This window comes from Alexandromys fortis, unplaced genomic scaffold (genome assembly GCF_014885135.2).
Source record: "Alexandromys fortis isolate MF-2015 unplaced genomic scaffold, M_Fortis_MF-2015_v1.1 scaffold_28, whole genome shotgun sequence".
Classification (NCBI taxonomy): Eukaryota; Metazoa; Chordata; class Mammalia; order Rodentia; family Cricetidae; genus Alexandromys; species Alexandromys fortis.
The window spans coordinates 1,018,703-1,046,113 of record NW_026067901.1 but is presented as its reverse complement, the minus strand read 5'-3'; the positions used below and the strand labels follow the sequence as shown (position 1 = coordinate 1,046,113).

At 45.9% G+C, this 27,411-nt stretch overlaps 1 protein-coding gene and 1 long non-coding RNA gene across 6 annotated transcripts in view; one reads left to right on the top strand and one right to left on the bottom strand.

The window, feature by feature from the left end:
• Pced1b (PC-esterase domain containing 1B) overlaps positions 1-27,411 on the top strand; it is a 538,744-nt gene that overhangs the window by 75,952 nt on the left and 435,381 nt on the right. The window contains exons 2-4 of one of the 3 annotated variants that reach the window (XM_050129867.1): positions 13,760-13,895; positions 25,684-26,146; positions 27,152-27,205. The gene's annotated coding sequence lies outside the window, so the exon portion shown is untranslated. The remainder of the gene's footprint in view (positions 1-13,759; positions 13,896-25,683; positions 26,147-27,151; positions 27,206-27,411) is intronic. The other 2 variants (XM_050129859.1, XM_050129875.1) reach the window with 2 other exon arrangements.
• Positions 40-27,411, bottom strand: part of LOC126493119 (uncharacterized) — a 28,407-nt gene continuing 1,035 nt past the window's right edge. The window contains exons 2-5 of one of the 3 annotated variants that reach the window (XR_007589761.1): positions 3,386-3,921; positions 2,861-2,969; positions 1,175-1,903; positions 40-779 (exon numbers count right to left, since the gene is read on the bottom strand). This is a non-coding gene — a long non-coding RNA (uncharacterized lncRNA). Of the gene's footprint in view, positions 780-1,174; positions 1,904-2,860; positions 3,922-27,411 lie in introns of all 3 variants that reach the window. The other 2 variants (XR_007589760.1, XR_007589762.1) reach the window with 2 other exon arrangements.

Sequence of the window (27,411 nt, the reverse complement as noted above, 5' to 3'; positions counted from 1 at the left end):
AAAAAAAAAAAAAAAAAAAAAGAAGAAAAAAAGCTCAGTTTATTTTAGGAAAGGGTAAGCCTTATATATCCCCCACCCTGCTGGGGGTGGGGTCCACTGAGCTGGCATCTACTGAGGTGATGTGGTTGCTGTTCATAGGTTCATGACATATGTCAGACTTGGCTACAATTATCAAGGCCTCTGGCAGACCCAGGCTTGCTCTACTGCGCATGCTCTTAGTATCGGCTCTTAGTATCGCTGGCTCTCAGGCCTGTTAAGGCTTAGCCACCCCACAGTCCAGGCTGGCCTCAAACTCAAAGCAGCAATCCTCTGCTTCAGCCTTCTAGGTAGCTGAGATATGAGCCATTTCCTAGGTTTTAGGACTAAGTGCTTGCTGGAGTTGAGGACGTCTATCTCTGAGGATGCTTCTGGAAGCAGAAAGGTACAAGCGAGCGGGAGTGGAGCCTGTCATGCAGACACATGGAAGCGGCTCTCATCCGGAGGGTAGGACTGCAAAGCAATCCATGCCTCTGTTGCATGGAGGCACTGGAGCAGGCAGAGGACCAAGAGGGCTGGGATGGTCAGGAATAGAAATTCAGAGGTCCATCCTCTGCTATTCGGTGTGCCTAAGAACAACTGTGTTGCTGTGAACGCCCACTTTCCCGCCCCTGGTTATGTGACAGTCGTATGTAAGCGCCAGGCTCCTGGTGCCCTTTATCACAGACACCGTTCTAGACTGCAGTTTCTCCATTTTCATTTCTGCTGCAGACGAGGTCACTGTCCACTTCTTTCCAAATTCACTGAAAGAGAGACAGAGACAGGTTTATTTTTAATTATGTTATATGTACACATGAGTGTGAGAGCCTCAAGAGAGCATTAGATCCCCTGCAGCTGGAGTTGCGGGTGACTGAGAGCCACCCGCAGTGGGTGCTGGGAACCAACTCCGGGTCCTCTACAGAAGCAGCACTCTGAACCGTCTCTCCAGCCCCAGAGATAAGAAGCGGCTTCCACTTCTCAGCCTCCTCTGTGATGTCTCGTGTTGCTCCTCTTGTGCGGTTCCTCCAGTGCCTCTGTTTGTTATTTTTTCCATTGCTTGGTTTCCCACCCCAGAGTCTGGAAAGCTCCCTAAGAAGCAATCTAGGCAAAAGAGCGGGGATTGTGTTCATAGAGCATCAGAAAGGGGCCTGCCACCTACCTGTGCAGGGGCTGGTTTTCATGAGCTAGAGGAGCACATCCTGCTGGATGGGTCCAGCCGCACACCGGCATGCCAGGCTTGGGAAACAGGGAATGCCGACTGCAGCGTTACTGTCTTGTCCCCTTGTGCCATGGATAACCTGTCCGGCCAGAAGGTGACCTGTTCAGAGAAGAGCCTATAGCCTTGCTTAATCAAATCCTTACTGCAAACATTATTCTCTCTCACACACACAAAGTTCTTTTTAAAAGCGGTCTTGAACACACATTTATTTTCTCCATTTTCAATGGCCTGTATGTCCTTAAAGACCACATAATGCTACACAGGGGTTTGCTGCTGCCAGGAGCTTCACATCCGACACACGTGGCCTTATCTTCAAAGCCATCCCTTTGTTATTCTCTCTCATCTTCTCACGTTTGTATTTCAGCAAACAATTATTGAAAAATGGATTAGGAGCCAAATTCTTGAATCCTGTTTTGTTTCTCTCCAGCTGGGCATTTTCACTTCATCTGGCCCTGCAGTGTATCCTTGACAGGCACAGGCGAGATGTTCCCTGGCTATTCAGCCATCCCTCGGGGACAGCTCCCCGCAGCTCTCCCAGCTGAGCCTGCCTGGCGCTCCCCTGGACCACTGGCACTGTCCTCAGCAAGCCCCACGCTCACGTCAGTTCATTGTGTTCAGTGTGGGGAAAAGAGTTCAGTGTCATTTGAGGAAATGCCCATTTATTAAACTCTACAAAGAAAAAATAAAACAATATTTTATCCATACACATCCTTACAGTTTAGAAAATGCTCCTGAATGTATTAGCTCATGTAATTCTGGGTTGGAACTTCTATCTGAAAAACAAAAATTAGGGTTGTAACTCAGTGATACAGTGCTTAACTAACACACATATGGCCTTGAGTTCAGTCCCCGGTGGTGGTGGTGGTGGTGCGGAGGGGGGGGGGTTAGGAAGAATAGGAAAAGGGAATTAATTTAAGCTAGTAAAATTCAATTATCCTTGAGGCTGCCAAACCTGTATTTTTACATGAGTAATAATTGGTTTGTAAAACAAAACAAGTAATAGGCCTGGAGAGATGGTTCAGTGGTTGAAGGTGCTCATTGTTCCTCCAGAGGGCAGTTCCCATGGGGCGGGGCCTGGAGAGAGGCGGGGCCTTGGAGGGATGGATCCTTGGAGGGAGGGGCCTGGAGAGGGGCTTCTAACCCTGTCTCCAAGGATCTAGTGCTCTCTTCTGGTCCCTGAGGGCACCTGAGCATATGTGGTGTGTGTGTGTGTGTGTGTGTGTGTGTGTGTGTGTGTGCGCGCGCGCGCGTGTGCACATGTGTATGTGAGTATAGAACCTGAGAGCCAGAGGTGTTGAATGCCCTGGAACTGGAGCTACAGGCAGCTGTGAGCTGTGTCATGTGGGTGCTGGGAACAGAACTTGGCTTCTCTGGAAGAGCAGTACAGTGTTCTGAAGTGCTGAGCCATCTCTTCTGTCTCAGAACTTAGATTTTTTTTTTTTTGCTTTTACTTTTCTTTGATATGAAACTTAATGAAATACACTGTTAAAAGTGGTGTGTTTTTGAGGCTGCCAATCCTTCTGTGTTTTTTACCTGAGTAATAATTGGTTTGTAAAACGCAATTATTGTGGGGTGAAATGGAAAGAAATATCCGCTTAGCTGGAGAGAGGAAGCTGCACTGCCTACCCAGTGGGCACCACTGATGTGGATTTCTGTGCAGACGGCTTGGCTCTGTGGATCTGGGTATCTTAGAGCCGAGCAGGTCAGTTATTCCAAGGTCCCGAAAAGGCGCTATCTGAAAAAGACGTGGGCAGAAGGGAGAAATGGAGACCAAGCAAAGTTCTGTTGTCAAGGTCTCATTTTATTAGCGAAATGGTTGTGGCTTATATAGCCCTTGAATGAGGAATTTGGCTTGGGAAGGGGGCAGGGGCATGGCAAGGGCAAGAAGAGACCTTGCCGGGGCAGAAATGGTCACAAGTCCACACACCTAGTGTTCTCTATGCAAGCGGAATCATTCCTTTTGTGATTCCAACCACAAACAATTCTCTAGATAGTTGGAATGTGGGGTGGGTTCCGCTAACAAATAGCTCTCAAGATAGTAGGGTGTGGGGCTTCCCGCAAACATCCTTAGGACAATAGTCCCTGCTATAATCTTTGGGAAAATGGCTCCTGACACGTCCTCACACAAAACTTCCTGCCGGGAAAACTCACCGGTGTCTCCTTCGCACAAAAAGCATCCAGTGGAAGTCCCAGCGGGAAGGCGAGGCTGGATAAACATGAAGTTCAGTTTTGATCTTGTAGCGTGGGTTTGTCATCCATCCTTAACGCATCTAGACTCTGCTACTGCCCAGCCGCAACGCTGATCCATCATTGAGTCCTGCAGAGCTGCTGACCCCAGAGTTCTCCACAGGGACAGTGATACCCAGTGTTGTGCTCAACACTCTTCTTACAGGATTCCATTTAAACCTTGGCTCCATTCCTTGAGATGGGGACTGCCGTCACCCTCAGCTGAGAAAACGGGCTCAGAGATAGCCAGATGTGGTCCCGTTCAGCTAGCTCCAGCATCCGTTCCTCTTCTCCATGGCTCCATCTTTGCAAGGAGCTTCCACGCTTTGGGGCTACCCTGGCATCTGAGAGGTACGGCCCCTTCAGTGCTTCTTCCGCCGTCTCTTGGTTTTGCGTGCCTCTCCTGGCCCACAGACGGTCCCAGAGCTGTTTGATTTACGCTGTTATTTCTGGCACTTACTCTAGGGCGTGAGATCAGTAGATAAGACGTCTGTGTCAAGGTATGACCCCTTAAACTTGTCCTCATTTAGTTCTCACAACAACTCTGGGAAGTAGAACTCTTCTCAGTTTTATAGATAAAAGCTCAGAAAGGTTAAGCAATTGGCTCAGTTCCCAGAGAAAGTAAAGAGGGAGCCATATTTTATACCTAGGCAGCCACCTCTCTCCAGCCGTCTTGCAGAGCCTGTAATAGGACACTAGGGAACTCGTGCACTTCACTGCATGCGACTCTGCCCTGGGCCTCTTTTCCAGTCACCATCTCTGTCACTGTCCTCCACTCCACAGCCACCAGCCCAGAGCCGATTCCTGCCACTCTTCTGGCGTATTACTATTGCAGTCGTTAGAAAACCTACAGATTGGTAGCCCCTCCAAACCAAAGATTAAATAGAAGGATGATTTTTACCTATAAGTATCTCTGACCTCCCTTAAAGATACAGGCAGATTCCGCACGCCTGGTCCACAGCAGCTTAGCGCATCGCCCTTTAGGGAGTTGGATTTCTGTCCTTTCACGTAGATTGCAGTTTGAGGAGCACACACTACTACAGCTCCACCGACCACACGAGGCAGCCTCCAGAGACTCTCCGGGTGCGTAGCCTTGTCTGCGGCTCTACCTAGCTGGCCCTGGGTCAGCTGCTTCCATTAGGCCGCCACCATCCTTTCTATAACCTCCACATCTTACTGCTAACATAGGTATGTCTCCCTGGGGCCTGCCTGTGCAGGTGTGTGAGGCTCTCCACAAGTCCTAGAACTAGTGTAGAGCCACACGTGGCTGGGATGAGGGTCTCTCCACAAGTCCTAGAACTAGTAGAGAGCCACACGTGGCTGTGGGATGCCTACTGACACAAGACAAATGTCTTCAAAGCAAATAAAAGCAATTATTTTTGGCAGACTGCACAGACCCAACAATGGGGCTTCTCAGAATATTAAGATTTCCTGCTCTTCTGGGAACCCTGGAACAAAGTACTCTGCTGAAGATTCTCAGATGCGCTGCCAAGAAGATGGGCTCCCTGGCAGGGGAGTTCTGTGTACTATTTAAAGAATAGACCTTATACAAGAGAAGCAGTGCGAGATGGCCAGGGTTTTCACTGAGGACAAGGAGGGTGGCCATGTGGCAGAGTCAGACAGGAAATGAAGCTGTGTTCAAAACAACACTGGCCATTTGCCCTGTTTGGAAATTCCATTTAAAGTTATTGAATTCATTTTGAGTGCTGTGAATTATTTATTAATACTCTATATTTAACTTGTTAAATGAAGAATGTGTTCCTGTAAGGGAAAGCCTGTTTCAGTCTACTGCGGATAGTCTTGAGACGTATTTCTAAAAGTTAGAGCATTGTCCCAAGGGGCCCAGCGAAGAAACCGAAACTTTTCTACTCATGTCGTTTGGTCTCATGGTGGCTGTGCATTTTGCTTCTCTTTTTTTGCCATCCCTTTTCCCTCTTCTGCTCATCCTTCTAAATTCATACAGAGGCAGTGACTCCCTCTGAGCCTGCTCATGTGGTAGAGGCAGACCATCTGAGAAGTGTAGTTACCATGGGTGACCGGCTACAGTGACAGCCCAGCACAAGGTTTGTAGTTATCCGACTATCATCTAGATCAGATCCTGAGGCAAGGCAAGGAGGTCTAAGAAAATAGACCTTGATCCATCCACTAGAGCCAACTGGGATGTTTTGTTCATTTTGAGACAGAGTCTCATGTAGCCCAGGCTGGCCTCAAACCAGCTAAGTAGCTGAAAATGACCTTGAAGGTCTGGTTCTCCTATCTCAACTTCCCAAGTACAGGGATTATGGGCATGCATCACACTTCACACACCAGGATATCTGTTCATTGATCACTTTACTAGGCCTATGTGCATAGTAACAACTGCTAAACATGAAAGTTCCCTATGGTCAGATTTTTTTAAGCCATTTTTTTTTTTCTGGACGTTGGTGATGCAGATTAGGCATCACTAATTCAAAACTCCAGAACTCTTTTTGAGTACCAAGATGATGCCACAGCAGACAAGTCACTGCTGCAGAATTTGCTATCTGCACATAATCATTGAAAATATTGAATAAAATTACCTTCAGGTTATGGCTATAGCATGCATATGAAATACATATGAGTTTCTTATTTATACTTGAGTCCCATCTTCCATATCTCATTGTGAGCATGTAAATTTTCCAAAACTTGGAAAATCCAAAGTTCAACACACTCTGTTCTCAAGAAATACTCAATCAGGACTTCCTTTAACTGTCTGCTTAGGGGACTGGAGAGATGGCTCAATGATTAAAAACACCTTATTGCTCTTCCAGGAATAGGGTTCAATTCCTAACACCCACATGTTGATTTATGGCCATCAGTAACTCTTACTCCAGGGTATCTGATGCCCTCTCTGCCCTCCTCAGGTAACAGGCACCATGTGATGTACAGATATACATGCAGGCAAAACACTCACTCATAAAATAAAATGATTAAATATAATTTAAATTGTTTCAAGTCTGCTTAGGTTTTTGTTTTATCCCTTTATAATTCTTTCATATCTTCCAATATTCTGTCTGTCCAATGTTCAGTAAGATCAATTTAATAGAGATAAGTGTCTTGAGATGTAGTCTATAGGATACAAGTAGACCTCTACAAATACAGCTCTATACACAGTTAGTGCTCAACAAATACTAAATATTACATCAGGGGGATACTGTATAGCTTTACTAGTGGAAACAATGCAAGCATGCGGTTAGAAGGAAGAAAAGTGGAGGAGCAGAACGTTCTCGGCACGGACAACAGGCCAACTGGTCAATCTCTTTAATATTTTGTAAGCCTTAGATGAAATAGAAAAATAAAAAGTACACAAATTGACAGTCTATAAAATAAATCAATAGGGCATGTGATAACATATCTACCCTCATACATAATAAAAATGTAATAAAACATAAAGTATATCAGAAAGAGAAAAGTTATAAATTACTAATATCAGACAGAGTGGCATTACTACCTACGTGGCACACAATAAAAGAATAGCCAAGCAATGTGAGGAAGATGTGTACACAAGAGTGCTTGCCTTGAACCATAGAGCTACTGCACACAAGCAGAAATGGCAATTGGAGTTAGCCATCATCTAGGGAATAAATGCAATTAGTCATTGACAACCTTTCAAAACAGAAAGCACCAGGCCCAGATATGCCTAGGGGTCGAATCTACACATATAGGGAGATCTCACCAATTTTCCCATCTTCCCAAAACCAAAAGGCTACAGGACACATACTAACTTACGCTGAGACCGGCATTGTTCTGTTACCAAAACATGGCCGCAGTGAAAGAAAAAGAACCTGTGGTGTCTTCTGTGCACAGACACCAGAATCTTCCTCAGAATATTAGTAACTTGGTTCCGATGATGTATAAAACAGTTATATAACCATGGTCACATGGGTTTGATTCCAGCCACATGAGGCAGGTTCAGTTTGCTCCAAAGTCAAGTAATGACCCAATTATTTATTGATTAATTGATTATATTATGATAAGTGTGTCCCTATAATCCCAGCACTTGAAAGGTAGACAGGAAAACCAGACTGCTTTTGAGATTGGTCTCAGTTATGCTGTGAGTGCAAGACTACCCTGGGGTACATGAGACACATCCCCAATTTATACAGTGCTGGGCATCAATTCCAGAACTTTATGTATTTGAGGCAAGTTCTCTACTGACCAGCCTACATCTGCCTTTCTTTTCTTTTCTTAAAGATTTATTAGTTTATTATGTTTATATGTATACATATGCCTACATATGTACCTGCAGGACAGAAGAGAGCACCAGATCTCATTACAGATGGTTGTGAACCACCATGTAGGTGCTGGGAATTGAACTCAGGACCTCTGGAAGAGCAGCCAGGGCTCTTAACCTCTGAACCATTTCTCCAGCCCCTGCCTTACTGATTTCTAAAACAGAAAAAGGACCAGAATTGACAGCTCCCTAAAACCAGATGTACAGATGGCAAATACATACATGAAAAGGGGCCCAGGTTCATAGGTCACAAAGACCTAATGCTCCTATAAAAATGGTTCAAATCCAAATCCTTAACTAAACCAAATGCTGGTGAGACTGTAGAGCAGCAAGAACTCACCTTCCTTGCCGGTGGGCGCAAAGGGTACAACTAGAAGACCGGTGTAGAATATTATTTTAAGGTGTGCTACTTTTGTTTATGCTCAGGAACATTTGTTTAATGATGCAAACATGTGTCTGATTAAATAAAATTCACCTGCGGTCAGGAGGCTGCATCAGCAACTAGCTGACAGGAAGTTGTAGGGAGGAGCCAGATGACGAAGGGTTTTTAAGGAGGAGCTAGGAGAAGCAGGAAAACAAAACGTCTTGGGGGGACACGGGGAGGTGAGCTGCCTGCCATTCAGCCTCTCTGGGGAGCAGACTTCTATGTCAGCCTTTAAATCTTGAGTTCTCTGGAGGAGCAGAATTTCCTCAGGCTGCAATTCTTGCTGCCTAACCGGTGCTGGTTCAAAGGCAGCAAAAATGAAAAAAGAGGACCACAGGAGACAGACCGGCTGTTCCCCTCGAAGCCAAGCACAGTCTTACCCTACAGCTAGGCAACTGTGCTTGCTGCTACAACCCGGCGACTGATACTTACCTGGGAAGGGCAGGCTGAGTGAGTGGGAGGAATGACTGCCTGGATTTCTCAGGGAGAAAAGGTGGGTGTCAAGGTAGAACACAGAGGGGACTTCTGGGAATGAAATTCCACTCTACAGCACTTTGGTGGGAGGCATTTAAACAATTACTAAAACCCCCAGAACTGAAATTGTTTTAATAACATTTGTTTACCATGCATGTGGGGTCAGCTAACAGAGTCAGGTCTCCCTTCTACTGTGTGAGGCCCAGGGAATGAGCTTGGATTGTCAGGCTTGGCAGCGAGTATGTGAGCTCAAAATGCATGGAACGTTCTAGCACAAGGCATGAATCCCAGTGTAAACTCTGAACTTCAGTTAATAAAATAACAATAGCAGTTTGTTCTACAAGCTTCGGGATGTCAGGGTCACCCTGATGGCAAAATGTCACTTGTGCTAAACACAAGTATAGTAATGTCAACCTGGTTCTAAAGCTGTGGGTGTGTGGGTTATTGATATAGTCCTAATGGTGTTATTGTGTTCCTAGTCCTTAACAAAGGATAGAAACCTTGTTTGTTTTATTGAGACAGAATCACAATACATTATCTAACCTAGTCAGGAATTCTTTCTGTTCGTTTAATTTTTATTTACTTTTGGAGGCTAGAGGGGTGGCTCAGTGGTTAAAGAGCACTGGCTGCTCTTCCAGAGGTCCTGAGTTCAATTCCCAGCACCCACATGGTGGCTCACAACCATCTACAGTGAGATCTGATGCCCTCTTCTGGCATGTAGGCATACATACAAAATACTCATCTAAAAATATATATAAAATGTTAAAAAAAAGAAAAATTTATTTACTTTTATATTATATGTATGAGTGTTTTGCCTGCATGTATGTCTGTCTATACATGTGTTTGCATGGTGGCCACGGAGGCCAGAAGAGGGAGTCGTATCCCCTAGAAGTGGAGTTATAGCCAGTTGTAGGTTGTCATGTGGGGTACTGGGACTCAAACCCTGGTCCTCTGCAAGAACATAAAGTGCTTTAACCACTGAGCCATCTCTTTCTGCAGCCCCCCCTAGCCTCGAACCCTTGAATTCAAGTGACCCTCTCTCTCAGTCTGAGCATCAGGAAGCAAAGGTCTTTAAGTTCATCTTCAAAGAGTAATATGTGTAAACCCAACCATCGCCGTGAAACTAAACCACAAAGCTCTGCCTAGCTGTGAAAATTAAAAGACACAAAATCAGTGACCAGATCCCTCTATTTGTGTTCCAAGTACTCAATTATCTACAGTCACCAAAATTACCGCACATAAAGCCTATTAGCACATCCTATACTTAGGAGGTCCTTGGGTTTAGGGAAGCCTGCTTTCGGCGTGTTACAAAGACAAATGAGAATTTATCAAGGACTCCGAGTATTGGATAGAAGTGTAGATTTTTGCCACGGTTTGGGAGGTGACATCATGCCAGCATCCATCCCAGCACTGGTGAGACCCTGAGAGATCATCTCAAACTCACCTATCACTACCTTCTTGCAGAAGCACGTGGGATTCCAGTCAGTCTGGACCACTCTGCGTGTTACCTAGGAAACCATTATTTGTTTTTTCTCCAGCTAGAAGAAAAAGGGTGAGTAGAGAACGGCTTCAGAATCCTCTATTACGGGCTGTTTTGTAGCTCCACGGGGCCTCACTGCTTGCCTGTCTTCTATCCCCTGCTCCAGTTTGATCTGGATCTGCACTGTCCGACCACTGCCCAGACACAAGGCAATATCGGCAGAGCCTCAGAGTGTTGGGTTTTCATCTGTGCTTGCTGCTTTGTGTTTTGTGCATGTGTTTGGAGCCAATGTTTAAAGATCAGGGTATAGCTCATAAAGCCTTTATCCGCTGCCTATTTCTTTGAAAACCTGAAGTACCTGGCAGTACTGAAGCTGTAGCTCCTCACGGGGTAATCTGCCAGAGCAGAGCAGCTGGACACTTAGCCGGGGCACAGGGTTCCATTAAGACTGCTCATCACGTTACTGTACCAAGGCCGGGACATTCCCTGCTCTTCCCCATAGGAAGTGCTAATCTCCATTAGCCAGCAGGACACTCCCATTCCTGTGGGAAGTGGTCTCTTTTCCCACGTCTGGATGAGAAGTGGAGAAACAAGACAGACAATGAAAAGGTTAAGGAAAAGCCAGGTTCTGTTGTACAGAACGATAATCTTCACCACTCAGGGATGATGAGTTCAAGGCCAGCTTGGACGATTTACTGAGACTCTGTCTCAAAAGTAGAAAAGCAGGTTATGGATACAGCTCAGTGGCAGAGTGCTTACCTGGTGTGTGCAATGTCCTGGGTTCGATAGATAGATAGATAGATAGATAGATAGATAGATAGATAGATAGATAGATGGATGGATGGATGGATGGATGGATGGATGGATGGATGATAGAAGATAGATGATAGATAGAAGGCAGATTGATAGATAGGTGATAGATGATAGATAGATAGATAGATAGATAGATAGATAGATAGATAGGATAGGATAGGTAGATGAATATTGTATTAAGCCCAGCATTAATCTTAGCATTTAGGAGGCCAAGGAAAGAAAATTGTTATGAGTTCGAGGCTAACCTGACCTACATAGTGAATATCAGGCCAGGCAGTTCTACATAGTGAGACTCTGATTAAAGGGGGATAAAAAGATCAGTCTTGGAGTGAGTGTGCACCAGGAAGCCAGCTACTGAGACAGGACCCTGCTCATTCCCTCTACTTTTCCTCATTTCTGCTCCCTGCAGCTTTGCAACTCCGAGTCTGGCCTCTAGGGACCTGTGTTCTGACTGTGTGCTCCACTCTGGCTTCACTCCCAGCTCTAGCCCGCTGCATCTTTAATCCACCTGTCTCTCATGCATCTGGAAGTTAAGGTTCTCAGTGACTCTTAATCGCTCCTCCAAACCGACCTTCCTTATTCTCCCCCTCAGTCCTGATTTCTCTTCTACACATGGGCCGTCATGTTTGTTTCTAATTCGATAGTAAGTGCTATCTGTACACTGTGATTCTTCACATAAATGCATCAGAACACTCTGGCTCTTCCTCCCTAACCACCCCATACGCCTTAGAGCTAGTAGAACCGTGAAATAATGTAGCCAATTACCTCTAGGAAAAGAAAGAAGAAAGGCCATGGTCTTGGGCGTTCAGTCAGTGCCAAGTACCAGGCCCACAGCTTTGCTCCCCTCTCTGCTGGAATTCCTTTAACTGATGAGAGGAGGCAAAAATTCTCTTTCACTTTCTCCAGCCTCTTTACCAGAACCGATCACTTAAAAACAAGAGATTTGGGCTGGGTGAACTGGTGCATGACTATAAAAAGCCTGGAAGCAGGAGGATTGGGAGTTCTAGGCCAGCCTCAGGTACCTGAGCCCTTGTCTCTAAAAAGAGCAGAGGCAGGAGGATTGGGAGTTCAAGGTTTGACTAAATAGGGACTTCTACACGGGACCGGGAGGGTAAGTGACTTGTCTGAAGGGGGAGGAAATCAGGTGTTAGTTTGTTGTTGTTTTGAGACAACAGTGGACAGGCAGGCAGTGGCCCACGCCTTTAATTCCAGCACTCAGGGAGGTAGGGGCAGGTGGATCTCGGTGAGTTCAAGGCCAGCCTGGTTTAAAGCCAAAGCTACACTGAGAAACCCTGTCTTTAAAAAAAAAAAAAAAAAAAAAAGTCAGCAGCTCATCCTCTGTATCCCAGGCAAGCCTGAACTCGTGATCTTCTTGTCTTCATCTCCACAGTGCTTGGAAAGAGGTGTGAATCAAGCATGCCCAGTAGAATAAATACTGTAAGCTTTGCGGTTGGGGACCATCAAGATGTCTCAGTGGGCAAGGGCACTTGCTACCAAACCTGATTTGACCTGAGTTTGATCCTCAGGAATTACATGATGTAAAGAGAACTAACTCCAGCAAGTTTTCCTCCGACCCCCACGGGTTCACTGTGGCAAACACACGAGGCACACACCACACACAGACACGCAGACACACACACACATGCACACTAGACACGCACATGACACAGTCACACACACGACACGCATACCACACACACATGACACACACGACAGTCATACACACGACACGTACACACACGACACACATGCACACACACACACAATCACACATGACACCCACAAACAAATAGATCTTTTAGATTTTGAAGATTTGTTTTGTATGCATGAGTGTTTTGTTCGTCTGTATGCCTGTATGCCATGTGTGTGCCTGGTACCCATGGAGGTGAGAAGAAAGCAGAAGAAGAGCTGCAGTTATGGATGGTTGAGAGCTGTCCTGTGGTTCCTGGGAACTGAACCTGGATCCTCTGTAAGAGCAAAAGATGTTCTCAACCACTGAGCCATCTCACCAGCTCCTGCCACACTCCCCCACTTTTTTTTTTTTAAACAAAAGGAAAGAGATTGGGCACAGTGGCACAAGCCTTTAATCTTCAGAAGGCAGAGTCAGATGGATTTCTGAGTTTGAGGCCAGTCTGGTCTCCACAGAAAGTTCCAGACCAACCAGGGCTACAGAGTGAGACCCTGTCTCAAAGATCAAACAAAACAAAAGAAAGAAAAAAATTGCAGGCCTTTAAAACACTGATCCCGTGCACTTGAAAAGAAACGGAGGAAACCGATCTGATGTTGGCAGAGTGCTGCTCCACTCTGTGCCTCCACTCTGGTGTCCCCGAACTACAGAAAGGGACACTAGATGGTTAACCCAGAGTCTGCTCACCCCAGAAGTAGCTTGGCTCATAGTGACCAGGGACTCCACAGACTCGTCCTGAGGACCTAGAGCCAGCTTTGCTGGCATCTGTGTCAGAGGTCTCTGCCAGGCTTCGGTACGGCTGTCAACAGAATCTGACAGCTCTGGCCTCTCATTAGGGTAGGAGTGGGGGAAAGCCTGTCGGATCCCATGGTCAAGGCCCCTAGAAGAGAAAGAGGCCTTGGCCTGAAGGTGATAGTCGGGTTGAGTTAGTTTAGGTCTCTAGACCAGATGTGTAGAACAAATGAGTCCTGATCTGTATTGGCATGGCTAGTCTCTGGGCTTAGCCAGGGTGAACTGGGGAGCTGGCATCTGGGTTCATCCTGTGGCCCAGAGATGAGCCAAGTTTGCACCTTATGAACTCCAAAGAGGAAGCCCCAACCACTGCCCTGGAGCAGCCCCGAGGCTGCGCCACCCACTGCCACTCAAGGAAGTGCTGACTCTCTCCACAGGGCAAGGATGACTCGGCAATGAGAGCAAAGCTAAGCGGAGCTCCTCTCCCTTTTCTCCTCTGGCCTTCCTTCCTCTTTCCTCCCCTGCGCCCAGCGATGGAGGGACTGGACAATAGGATCTTCCTTGCGCGGACACGTAAGTATGCACCCCTCCCCCAGCACACACACACACACACACACCAGGCACAGCCCCTACCGACAAAGAGGGACTCGGGCCTGTGATAGCCACCATGAAACTCACACAAAACATGCGGCGCCTCTTGCCATTCAGAGAGATAATCAGCGCCTGCTCTCATTTTCGTTAACAAACATCGTAGCGGGCCAGGGTTGCAGGAGTCTGTGGCCACTCAAACTCCCCATGTGACAGTCTCGCCTTCAGACTTTGCTGGCTCCCAGGGCGCTCTAAGCCCCCAGGGTTTGGGAGGGTTCCCCCCAGGAATGTAATCATAAGAAAGCCTTAAATAAATGAGGTAAACGTTTCCCCCAAGATCCTGACTCTTTGAGTCCAGAATTCCGTCACAGATTGCTAAACCCACTGCCCCTAGACGTGGTGACGTACCGGAAACCGGCATAGTCAGTGGTGGCAGGCTCTGTTCCCCTCCAAATCAAAAGTCAAAACCGCCTCTTCGCTGCAGTGTTCCAGTGGTCGCAGAGGGCACCCTGTAGGCATGGGACAGGAGTGGGTTCAGTTTCCTGCTAAGTGCCAGGGTAGGCCAGGTGGGAGGTGGATTCATCTGGCGCGGCTATTTGAGAGATATTTTCTTCCATGGACACTGTTTCCTAGTCTGTAGGTGGCACTAAAGGTAACAATGGATGTAAGATGTCTGTGTGCAAAAGAGGTTCTCAGGAAATGGCAGCTGCACCTGTTGATTCTGTAAACCAGAGGTACCGGACCTAGAATGTTCAGAATTACTAGCGGGGAATTTAATATTACTATTAAAAGAATGCAGAGGTCCTGTGTTGGGGGCTGAGACCTGCAGTCCCTCTGAGGCGCCTTGATAAGGCAGGAAGGCTGGTGTCCTCAGATAACACGCCAGCGCGCAACAGAGGGAAAGTCAGGCGCAGAGTGATTCCTGTGTGAACTGAGGTAGAGGCCAGCGGAGTGCCCGGCCAAGGGAGCTTGTCACAAGTCTCTGCCTCTGCTGGGTGACTCTGACTGGAGACAGCCCAGGGGCTGCGGACCTCAGAACCAGAAAATAAGATTTTTTTCCTTCAGAATGTATTTTAAGTCAGATGCTTAGAGCATCACAAAGTTTACAAGAAACATTTCTTTGTCCTTTGCTGTTTTTTTGTCATGTGTTTTATGACCCTGGTGCCAAGCACTGTGCCAAGAGAGAGGCCCTGGAGGGGTGTTTATCTGGAAAGGAAGAATGACATGCACCAAGGAACACCAAGCTGTCTCCTTCCTGAATAAACCAGTTCTACGTCCCAGAATGTAGCTGTGAATAGCATTTGAAAATGCTGGAACCTTTTCTATGAAAAGGCAGAGCTACCAGACGCCAGTGAGTTAGAAAATGGCTGTATTGGTGATCCCACTGTGGGCTCAGTAAGTTAAGGCTTAGCATTTTGGTTTTGGGAAAAACAAGGTTTTTCACCAAAAAAAAAAAATCCAAGTTGCCACTGGTAGAGTTAATTAGTAATGCCACTTTACAGCACTGATTTTTAAATATCCAGACCTTTTTTGTTTGTTTGCTTGTTTTTGATTTTTGAGACAGGGTTTCTCTGTGTAGCTTTTTGGAGCCTGTCCTGGAACAAGCTGGCCTTGAACTCACGGAGCTCTGCCCTGCCTCTGCCTCTCAAGTGCTGGGATTAAAGGTGTGCACTGCCACCACCCAGCAATATCCAGACTTGTAAAATTATCAGTAGAGGGCTTGAATAGGACAAGTCAGAGATGAAAATGGAAAGCCATTTGTTTTTCAGAGAAAAGTTTACAGTGCAAATTGTGGCGTGAAAGTAAAGGGATGCCCTCCATCAGCTTCTGCTGCCCGCGTCCTCTTGGGTGTGCTTTTAGGCCTAAGGATGAAGCATTTTTGTTTGAGTTTTTGACATAGGGTCTCATTATGTAGCTCTAGATTACCTGGGACCAGGCTGGCCTTGACTCCCTGTCTGTCTGTATCTCCTGGGGTGCTGGGGTCAAAGGCATGGACCCCTATCCCTGACTAGGATAAAGCTTTGATGTTGGCGTTAGTGTGGACTGAGCAACAGACGTCATGGTAACCAGGGAATAGCTAAGTTACTTGGGGACAGAAAGCATGTCACAGGTAGTATGTGCTCGCTACTAGCGTAGGGTGTACTGAGAACACACGGCTGCACGGTGAGGATCCAGGGGAATGGGATGTAGAGATTCAGACTTGCAGAATGAAAGAACTGTGCAACCACAAACACGCATGGACCTCTCAACTGTGCATCTAAAAACGGTCAGATTGGTGAAGGAGTGCGGGTGAGCGCAGCATGGAATCAGAACACACTGCCTCGGTGACTTGGAGTCCCCTGCCTTTATTTACAGGGGAGAGACACGTTTCTAAAATAATATAAGGCCTCTGGTCTCATGCAGTGCTTAGGTATCTTTTGCGAAAAGGCTTAGAAAAGAAAACCTGTACCCGTGGGACCATGCAAGCCTGCTGCTGCGTGGTCCAAGCTCACCGCTGAGCCTGACTGCAATGGAAAAGGCTGCTCGGTCTTCCAAGCCTCGAGACAGCCTGTATTATCCTTGTCCACCTGCAGAGTTCGTTCTTACAGGATGCTCTCGTGACCGCTCAGAGCTGTGTTCATCACACAGGGTACTGTCAGCATTTGCATTTTACCTGTGGCTAATCAGGAGTTTGTTTTGTTTTGTTTTTGTTTGTTAGTTTTAAGACAGGGTTTCTGTGTGTAGCCCTAACTGTCCTGGAACTAAGTCTGTAGATGAGGCTGGCCTCCAACTCACAGAGATCCACCTACCTCTGCCTCCTGAGTGCTGAGATTAAAGGGGTGTGCCACCACCGCCTGGCTCTGTGACTAAGTAAAGTATTTTTATGTATGATTAAAGTATGGCTGTTCATACATTGTTTGGAAACCCCATTCACAGTGTACTAGAGCCAAAGGACAGAGGTAGAAGGGGCCTGAGAACCAAGGAAAGAGACTGCTAAGTCCAGATTGCCCCATGGCATTTTATTGGAGACTTAATGGTTTAAGCAGCACCAAGGCAAGAGGATCCTAAGCTCTACAAGAGGAAGGCACCTCCTTGCTGAGCTGGGCCGTGGTCAACAGGATTGGATCGCCCTTTCTCAAAAACAATCTGGGCATCAGTGGTTGGCACGCCACGCTCGACTGACTGTCCTGATAACTTTGTTTGCTATAGAGCTTGGGATATCTGCCAGGACTGCCCAGTAAGCACACTGAGCCAAGATGACTGTAGGCATGTTGAGCTGCACCACCCTCCACCTCCCAAACACACAACCCCCACCACACACATACTACTTCCTCGAGTAAACTGAGATCCTTGCCGCTCGACCCTCACATTTAATAGCTGACACTGGGAAATTGGTCCACAGGAATCAAGCGTCCAGAGTCATGTGACTCGTGAGCCAAGGACTTGAGACCCTTTCCACTTTCCCAGCCTGCAAAGCCTGTGCTCTCAACCAGGAAGCCCTGCGTGAGCCGAGAGAAGACTGAGCATAAAAAACAAAGATTCCAAGACAGCTTGTAGACAGTTTCTTGGGTCTCTCATATCATCCACCTCAAACCTCCTAAGACCCTACTTAGCAACAATCAAAGAGAAGTTGACATATGCTGATTTAGCACAAAATTTAGTTGTTACTAAGCTGGACTTGTGAGATGTTTTAATTCAGATCTCAAAATTTGATTTATTTATGTATAGACAAGATTCTTACCGTGTAATCCTGGCTGGGTTAGAACTCATGATCTTCTGGTCTCAGTCTCCAAGTGCCAGGATTATAGGTGTTAAACACCTTGCTTCCAAAGTCTTCTGTTTTCCAAGAAAGATTTATTTGCCGGGTGGTAGTGGCACAAGTCTTTTATCCCAGCACCCAGGAGGCAGAGGCAAGTAGATCTCTGTGAGCTCCAGGACAAGCAGGGCTACACCTTGAAACCCTATCTCAATTTTATCTATCTATCTATCTATCTATCTATCTATCTATCTATCTATCTATTTATTTATGGGTTTTTCAAGACAGGGTTCCTCACAGCCCTGGCTGACCTTGAACTCACTGCTATCTGCTTGTCTCAAGTGCTGGGATTAAACTACCACTGCCCAAAGAAAATAGTGTGTGTGTGTGTGTGTGTGTGTGTGTGTGTGTGTGCCACACGAGGCAGCCAAAGACATAGGATTCCCTTGAAGCTGACGTGTGTGAGCTGCCTGCCCAGAGTGCTAGGAACCAGACTCTGACCCTTGGTAAGAGCAGCGCACAAGGTTAACCCCTGAGCCGTCCATCATTGTTCCTGTCCTCTCCAAAGTCTTTTGTTATTGTTTTGGTTTTCTAAGATAGGCTCTTGCTAGGTAGCCCAGGCTAGTCTCAAACTCATGTTGATCCTCCCTCCTCAGTCCTCCATGTTCTGGAACTGCCCACCTAGTGCACTGCCAGGTTAGGTTTAAATGGAAAGGGAGGTGGTGTTCATTTTGCAGTGCTGAAGATTGAACCCGGGGCCTTGTGCTCGCTAGGCAAACATTCTACAACTGAGCTACAGCCCCAACCCTGCACAGTTCTTCATATGCTACTAGAGGAGACAATTCATTATTGTATATTAATTATTCAGATGTACTTCTTGTTTTGCGAGGCAGAGTTTAAACATGTAGGTTTGACTGACCCGAAACAGATTATATAGACCAGGCTTGTAGATTGCCTTGGCGGGTCACTGAGTCTAGGGGTTGTAACCCACCCTGCAGTCAGTTATCCAGGGTCACGGAGAGGCACTATCTGTAAGATATAAGCTAAGAAAGAGGAAGAAGGCTAGGCAAGGATTTGTTGAAGCCTCTGTTTATTAGAGTCCTGTTGCTGCTTATATAGCCCCTGGATGAGGGGCTTGGGGGGCAGGGGCACTGGATCTCTCCAATCCTCCTGCCTCTGCTTCTCAGTGCTGAGGTTACAGACACTTGATCATCCATATGTACTTTAAAGTACACATTGAAAAAAAAAGTTAAAAAGAAAGCCAGGTGGTGGTGTACTCAGGAAGCAGAGACAGGTGGATCTCAATGAGTTCAAGGACAGCCTGGTCTACCAAGTGAGTTCCAGGACAGGCTCCAAAGCTACAGAGACACTTTATTGCTGTGGGACAATGGTCTATACCCTATCACTTGTATTTTAAACGATGATTAGCTAGTATCCAGGCAGGAAGTACAGGTGGGGCAATGAAAACAGGAGAATGCTGGGAAGAGGAAAGCTCAGTCTGCAGTGGCAGAAGCAGAGGAAGTAAGATGTGACTGCCTTGCCAAAAAAGATACCAAGCCACGTGGCTAACACAGACAAGTATTATGGGCTAATATAAGTTATACGAATTAATAAGAAGCCTGAGCTAGTAGGCCAACCAGTTTATGATTAATGTAGGCCTCTGTGTATTTCTACTACTGCAGGACCGGGTGGGACAGAAACCTCTGTCAACAAAAACCTCAGTCAACACCCTTTCTCTGGGGGAAAAATACAAATATCTAATTCTTGAAGAGAAATAACCCAAACCATTGTAGGTTATTATATTCATACAAGCAAAGAAAAAACATGGGTTTTAATTTGCTGAATTTGGCCATCTCTTAAAGGTAGCCATGCATAAGTTTGAATACAAATACCTGTTAGCTGAAGAAAATGCATCTCTATGTAAATATTGAATGGGCTGATTTCTGGCCACTAGTAATACCCATTCCTAGAAGAGAAGCACTGCCCCTTCAACTAGAGAAGGTGGGTGAAATAGGTAAGCTTAAATTATTCTCTGTCTGGAACTAATAAAAGTTTGATATTGAAGAAACGCTATTGGGCTAGGGGGCAGAATGTTTGCTAAACTTCTGTGAGACTGTGGGTTCCATATCCAACACCACCAAAAAGGAGGGAGAAAAGCCCATTATTATTTTTGCCCTCCTGTTAAAATAGGTCCCACTCTGTAATTAAAGTAATTGGTTAATGTAATTGTTTTTTCTGTGCTTGGATTTAAGTTAACCAGGACTCTAAATAAGTAAAGTATGGATTTGTAGCATCAGCCTACATTAATGAAGCCAAAAGGCAGAGCCCCTCAGCTGGAAAGGCCGCTCAGAAGTGAGTACCTACTGCTGTGGCAGGAAACCTGAGTGTGGTTCCCAACACCATGTCATGCAGCTCACAACCACCTGTGACCCCATCTCCAGGGGGTCTGATAGCCTGTGTAGATTCTGCAGATACCTGCACTCATCTGCAAAAACCCATATGCATACACATAAAATAATGGTAATAATAATAATACCCTTTAAAATCCCAGCAGAGGCAAGTGGATCTCCAAAAGTCTGAGGCCAGCCAGATCTACGTATGGGGTATGGCAAGCTAGAGCTACATAGTGAGACTTTGTCTCAAAACAAAAAATAAAATAAAATAAAATCCTCATAAATGACTGGGTGTGGGTATGCTCCTTTAACCCTAACGCCCAGGAGGCAGAGGCAGGTGGATAGTGAGTTCAAGGCCTGCTCTAAACCTGCACCCATCTTGCTGAGAAAAACCAAAGAACTCAGCCAGCAGCCTTAGTGTGTGGTCCCTTCTTGTTGTTCTGCAGGTACAGCCCCACCCAGGAAACATGTTCCACCCTCTGTCTCTTGCAATTTCTAATACCACCTTCCCATCCCCTCATTCCTGGTGGTCCAGATGTGTTCCTATCCAGGGCCAACCCCCAGTCACAAGTATAATTGATATCTGCCCTTACCAAGGCAAGGACTTGGCTCTAGTGAGTCTCTCTGATGTCTTTGTACCCAATTCCCCATTGACTGGGTAGTCCCACAAGCACACAAGCCTATGGTGGTAACTTAGTAACTCAAAGAGAGGAGAATGAAGAGACGGGCCTTGGTGACAGCTTGGAGATCTTTATTCTAGACTCCTACAGACACACTGTCCAGGTCTATGTTCTCATTCAGTCACTGCATTCACATAGTGCTTATTACGGCCACCATTTTACAAATGAAGAAGTAGATTTAGAGGGATCTGGTGACCACCAGGGTCATGGAACCATATGAGACTCCATTAGGTGTCACAGTCTGTTGGCCCCACAGCCAGGTGGTTTCAAGTTAACTTATTCCACGACATCACAGCTTTGTCCTCCGTCCACACCACCAGTGGATGTGGAGTTAAATTCCTGGGAGCGTAAGTTTCAGTGCTCTCCACACAGGAGAACACAAACCTATAGCACAACTAATAAAAACCCAGAGACAGAAATTGGAGTTCAACCTGAAGGTCAGAAAAGCAAAACAGCCAGCCACCAGCTCTCACCTCTGCTTCAGTCTGAGATGGCATTCCTGCCTCCAGGAGTCTCAGAATGAGACTGGGTGTGAGGGTTGTCTCCTCTCCTCTTCTAGTCCTCTCTAGTGCATCCCTACTGCCTGGTTTCTATGGCAAACTAGCGTGGTTACTAGGATTGAATATGTGTGTCCCCACTGCCTGGTCTGTAAGGCTAATCAGTGCAGCTATTTTACTCTCTGAACTTCAGGCAAGCTTTATTTATTAAAATACAAATGAAACATCACTGCACAGAGCCTAAACCAAGGTCAGTCATGGGCTGCATCTCCAAAGGATAGCTTTGTCTGCATCTGGGGTCCAGACTGTCGCTGGTCTGAATGGCTCTACCACTGATATTGTCAGCCCAGTAATAGGTTGGCTTTTTTGTTTGTTTACTTGGTTTTTAATAGCATTTCAATTATTTGACCATTTGAAACAATCTGAATGATTAGTTTTTCCAAAGGAATTTTGCAGTTTAATATCTGTTTAGTTTGGCCCTTGTCTATAACCCAGACAACTGTCTTAGTAAAAAATGATGCTAGATCTTCCTGACAAGTCCCTTTGACCCTTAGGGGTCTACACTTAGGCAAGCCCAAAATTTTTTCACTCTGCCATAGAAAAAAATTTCAAGACAAGATGGTATGAAGTAGAGTTGAAATTTATTAAAAGACTTGCTTGTTTGTTTTCTGCGAAGTAGGATTTCCTGGAACTCACTCTGTAGACCAGGCTGGCCTCAAATTCAGAGATCTCCCTGCCTCTGCCTCCCAAGTGCTGGGATTAAAGGCGTAAACTGCCACCACCTGGCAAAAGACATTTTTGTTTTGTTTTGAGACAGGGTCTCTCTGTAGCTCTGGAGCCTGTCCTGGAACTAGCTCTTGTAGACCAGGCTGGCCTTGAACTTACAGAGACCCACCAGCCTTTCCTTCCCAGAGTAGTGGGATTAAAGGCGTGCACCACCACCACCCGGCCCAGCAAGAGATATTTTTACCATGGATCTTTAGCACAGGGGTAATGCAAAGAGATGTGCAGGGGAAAAATAGATGCACCTATGTGTGGATGCAGGCTTCTCAAAGGAGCACTCTATGTATGGCTTGATTAATTTTATTTTACTGTTTTATGTATATTAGTGGTTTTGCTTGTGTGTGTGTCTGTGTGTGTGTGTCTGTGTGTACACCATGGGCCTGCTTGGTTTACTTGAAGGTCAGAAGACAGTGTCAGATCCTTTGGAACTGGAGTTTATTGTAAGCCAACATGTGGGTGCTTGGAATCAAACACAGTTCTCCGCAAGAGCAACAAGTGCCCTCAGCCACTGAGCCCACTCCAGCCCACCTTATTGTTTCATTGTGTTCATCTGTGTGTGTTGTATTCATCTATGTGTGTTGCTGACCTGAACTCAGGTCCTCATATTTGTGCAGCAGACACTTTACCAACCAGCCATGCCTCCAGCACCTTGATTGCCTTTACAGTGACTATGTCTACGATCTGTGACTTTCTATGTTGAGTTGCTCAGACAGTATACTTTAAAAGAAGGCTTAAAGGGTAGAGAATTTCCTTTCGTAAACAAAATTGCAAAGTATATGTTATTGTTCAGGTTTAGGAACGAGAGCAAGGTTTTACATATATAACTCAAGGTAAATAGATCATTTTAGCTGTATGTCAGCATGCTTTGTTTATCGTCTTTGACATACCTATCTGAGATGTCTCAGGAAAACATCCATTGTCTCTGCACTCATCTTTGGCTTTATTGGTGGCCCAGAGCTTCCTTCAGTCAACACGATAATTGTTGCTATACGGAATCCCTTCAGTTATGAAAGATCTGTATAGAGTGTTTCTGATAGAATAATCAGTCTAGCGTCTTTGAGATCTGGGAACACAGAGACTCACTGCAGAGCCTGTGTAGCTCAGGCTCACTACAAACCCCCTAGGTAGTCAAGGATGACCGTGGATTTCTCACCCTCTTGCCTGCACCTCCCTATTGCTGCAAGTGAGCACACATAGTACCATTCATGTCCCGTCAGTTTATGTGACAAACAGATCCTAGGGCTTCATGCACAGCAGGCGTGTGAGCCACATCCCCAGCCACTACCCTTTCTTTCTAAAACTAAACAACACAATTCAGCTATGCTTAACCCTGGCAGCAAAGATGACCACTGAGCAGTTAGTTGGAAGGACTGGCTCTAAAATCCCTCCCTGCTCTATCAGGAAGATATTCAAGTTTGTGCAGTCTTTGGTTCACCACCTGCAAAGTGAAGGTGCCGAGAAGAGCCTGCTGCAGTCATGAAAGGGGAGCCCTGGGAGGAAGGAAGTACATTTAGCTGTGGGTAAGGACGAAGCTTCAGTAGGCTCTGAAGCAGTTGATGGTGCCAGATCAGCAATGGAGACTGTCGACATGGCTCAAAATCGAGCCTGGAAGCAGGAAAACCAGCCGCTGATCTCAAGCAACCTTATTTTATTTATTTTTTTGGTTTTTCAAGATAGGGTTTCCTCTATAGCTTTTGGAGCCTGTCCTGGAACTAGCTCTGTTGACCAGGCTGGCCTTGAACTCACAGAGATCCGCCTGCCTCTGCTGGGATTAAAGGCGTGCGCCACCACCGCCCAGTGAAGCGTAGAAGACTGACCACCATTTGAATTTACTACTGCTCTTCTCTGGGCTTCTGATTACAGAACCCCGAGAACCCTCCCCAGCTTCTCACAGTGCCCAGACTTGCTGAAGCTCAGGCCTTGGAAACATCTGAAACTCACTGTATAGAATCCGGGTCAGGGCAGAGGCCCTCGAGTTATAGAATAAATTTTAAAACACTCAGGTTATCAGTTGGGTTCTAGACCAAAATCGTGTCTGGAGACACTGTAATGATTGTATTACAATTCATTAAAACCTAGAAAATAATTTGGTCAAGATGAAAAAAAAAATAGTTTAGGCAAGATGCAGACCATGCAGAAAGCATACCGTTAAATTTTAAGGCACACGTGCGGTGGTTCACATAAAATATTTTTCAGGAGACAACAATGAAGTTCACTTTGTAGACCAGCTTACCTGTAACATAGTGAAAAAAACAAAACCTCAAACAAAGCACACAGGCTCTGAACTTCAGGACAGTCCTGGGATCCTTTGTTTGTGCTTGAGATATGTTCTCCCTCTGAGGCTCAAGCTGGCCTAGGCTTTTGGTACCAATCCTCCTGCCTCCGCCCTCCCAGTGCTGGGGTGGTAAGCATGCGCCACTACACTTGGCTCACTGCAGTTAGAAGCTGGGGCTGTAGCTTGAGGTAGAGGGTAGAGGACGGGACCCAAGTGACACACACACACACACACACACACTCTGTAATGAGCAGGGAAATAGATCCCTCTGAATGAGTAAAAAAAGGGGGATCTATAGTGTAGAAAAAGTAGGAAAACTATAGTATAAGGATAATATTGAAAATAGAAAAGTAAGAAAACTGTGAAGTAGTAAACTATTAAGAGAACATTTCTAGCCGGGCGGTGGTGGCGCACGCCTTTAATCCCAGCACTTGGGAGGCAGAGGCAGGCAGATCTCTGTGACCAGCCTGGTCTACAAGAGCTAGTTCCAGGACAGGCTCCAAAACCACAGAGAAACCCTGTCTCGAAAAACCAAAAAAAAAAAAAAAAAAAAAAAAAAAAAGAACATTTCTTCCCACTTAGAGGCTGCATCCAGTAACCTTGGTAACAAAAGTGATCTTGCCACATGAGAAGGACCCCACCCTTCTGTGTCCAGTCGAGACAGATAGCCTAGGACATCTGGCTATCAGAAGGATAGGACATAATTTTCTATACTTATCCTTATACTACAGATTTCCTACTTTACCACAGTACATTCCCCCCTTTTTACTCATCCAGAGGGATCTATTTCCATGCTCATTAGAACGCGCGCGTGCGCGAGCACACACACACACACACACACACACACACACTCTAATGCTCTGAAGTGCTTAAAGCACCCACTAAAAGTTCATTATTTTCAGAAAAAAAAATTTTTTTTTTTTTTGAAAAAAGCTTCTCCTCCTAGTCTTTTCTGATTCATTTCCTCCTTTCATCTCAGTTTTTGTAGGGGAGGTGAGAGCCCCTCCCACAAATGAGATCATTCCAACCAGAACCCAAGGCCAGAGCTTGTCTGTTAAATCACAGGCCCTTTTCTTTCTAACCAGCTGATAGTTTCTAGTGGGAGTCTGGGAGAGGGACTAGAAGGGACCAGTGCTGGTTCTGACCTTTACCTCCTGTACCTGGGGCTGCAGTCACAGGCTGGCTCTTTCTGGGCAGCTGTGGGCCCATATTTCCACTCCTAACTGTGGAGGGTCTGTCCTCCCACAGCAGGGCGTGGGCAGATCTAGAGGGATCTAGACAGAAGCTGGGACGCTGGTTGTAAACAGAGCCCCCCACCCCCACCCCAGACTGATGGGATCATGGCTACCGAATAAGAGAAAGCAAAGCCAGACATCTCTCTTACAGTCTCCCCAAATCTCTTTCTCCAGTTCCTCCTCCCCACTTCTAAAGCTTTCTACATTGTATTCGCCACACCTGAATAATAAAAGCCGAGGAACTGAACCGTTAAGAAACCGGAAGGGTCAAGATAGAGTTACATTCAAATTACGGAGACAGGCAAAAGGAACACAAATTCGGAGCCAAATTTCTACTTCATGTTTCATCTACATCAGTGACACAATCTTAAACTTCGGTCATTAGTCTTCCAAAAGCAAGAAAGCAAATGCTGTGTGTATCCTGTCATTTGCCCCAGAGGCCACCGGAAATGGCATCACCTCCCCAGACACTGCCTTATGAACGTTCCAACACCCAGCGTTGAACTTATTTACCCCGAAGACAGTCTGGGCCATTCAGATTTACAGCCAGGAAAGAACTCTCTCTAGGGACAAGATCTGGAATCAACAGAGAGACACCTTTTAAAAAAAAAAAAAATACCACCAGGGGTTTCAATGAGTAAGTACCTCCCAGCTTGCTTTTTTCTTTCTTTTTTCTTTTGCTAATGAGTCTCTTTTTTGTCCAGGCTGCCCTCCTACTCCCCGTGGAAGCTCTGAGAAAGACCTTGAGAGATTACAGGGCTCTGCCTACCATTTTCTTTTAAATATAAATTTAAATTTTCTGACAGTCTTTTCTCAGAACCCTTCTGGTTACAAGTCGCCGGGCAAGTGGGGGGATGGGGGGCTCCAGCCACCAGACTTGGTGGCACCGAGGGACCAGATGTTACATGGTCTAGACTGGTAAACAATTATTTTTTTTTTTAAAGGTGCAAGGAAACAGCCAGTTCAGTGCTGAAGGAAAGAGGATGTGCAGCCTCTAGTTATTGGCTGTGCAATCTTGTCTGTTGCGGTTGCCCACAGAGGCTTGGCATCCCAGCCCTGCTTTTCATAAGCATGTGATGGCAGGGAGCGCAGTCCACATCTTTCAATCTTGATTTTTGAATGTGTAAATGAGTAAAATGGAAGATACCTAGTTCATAAGTCTCTTAAGAGGAGCACACAGATAACCAAGCAAAGCACTTAAATATCCCCGGAGGGGTCTAGATAATGTTACCCAATCAGTTAAATACTCCATTTCACTGCAAATAATAATAGTATTTAGTAATAAAGCTAGCTAACATCCTGAGTGGTGGAAATGGACCCAAACAAACTCCACACCTGTTCTGTTTCTTTGTGGAAAATATAGGTTTTGTATAAAAATAGTTTTTCCAGCAGAGTAACAAGGAGGAAACAACATGCAAATTTTTCTTTCTAGATAAATTTACTTCCTTTTTTTCATTTCAGCAAATATTTATAGCTGGAGTTAAAAGCTTAGGTTCTACCCAAAGAAAGGAAACCGACACCCCAAGCTTCTCTAATCCATCAGAAGTTGCCATCAATACCAGGCCAGTTCTGACTTTTGATAGCTGAGCAACCTTGGGCGATTTTGCGTAACTTCTGCCTGCCTCTGTTGATTTCTCTGTAGGTGGAGGTAACTAAAGACTGGGTTGTGAGTGACGCAAACAGTCCAGTCAGCAAGGTCAGTGTTCCTTGAATGTCTACTGGAAAGAGGCGGAATTGGATGGGCAAGTGAGGGCACACCAAGGGAAGATGCTAAGATCACAGGACTCAGGGAACAGTTGGGATGTGGAGGGAGGAGCTTGTGTCTGAGAAGAGCTGCTTTACTGGGCCTGTTATCTGCCATAGCAGACCAAGCCTTTAGGAGCAGTGTCCTTGGAGGAAGGC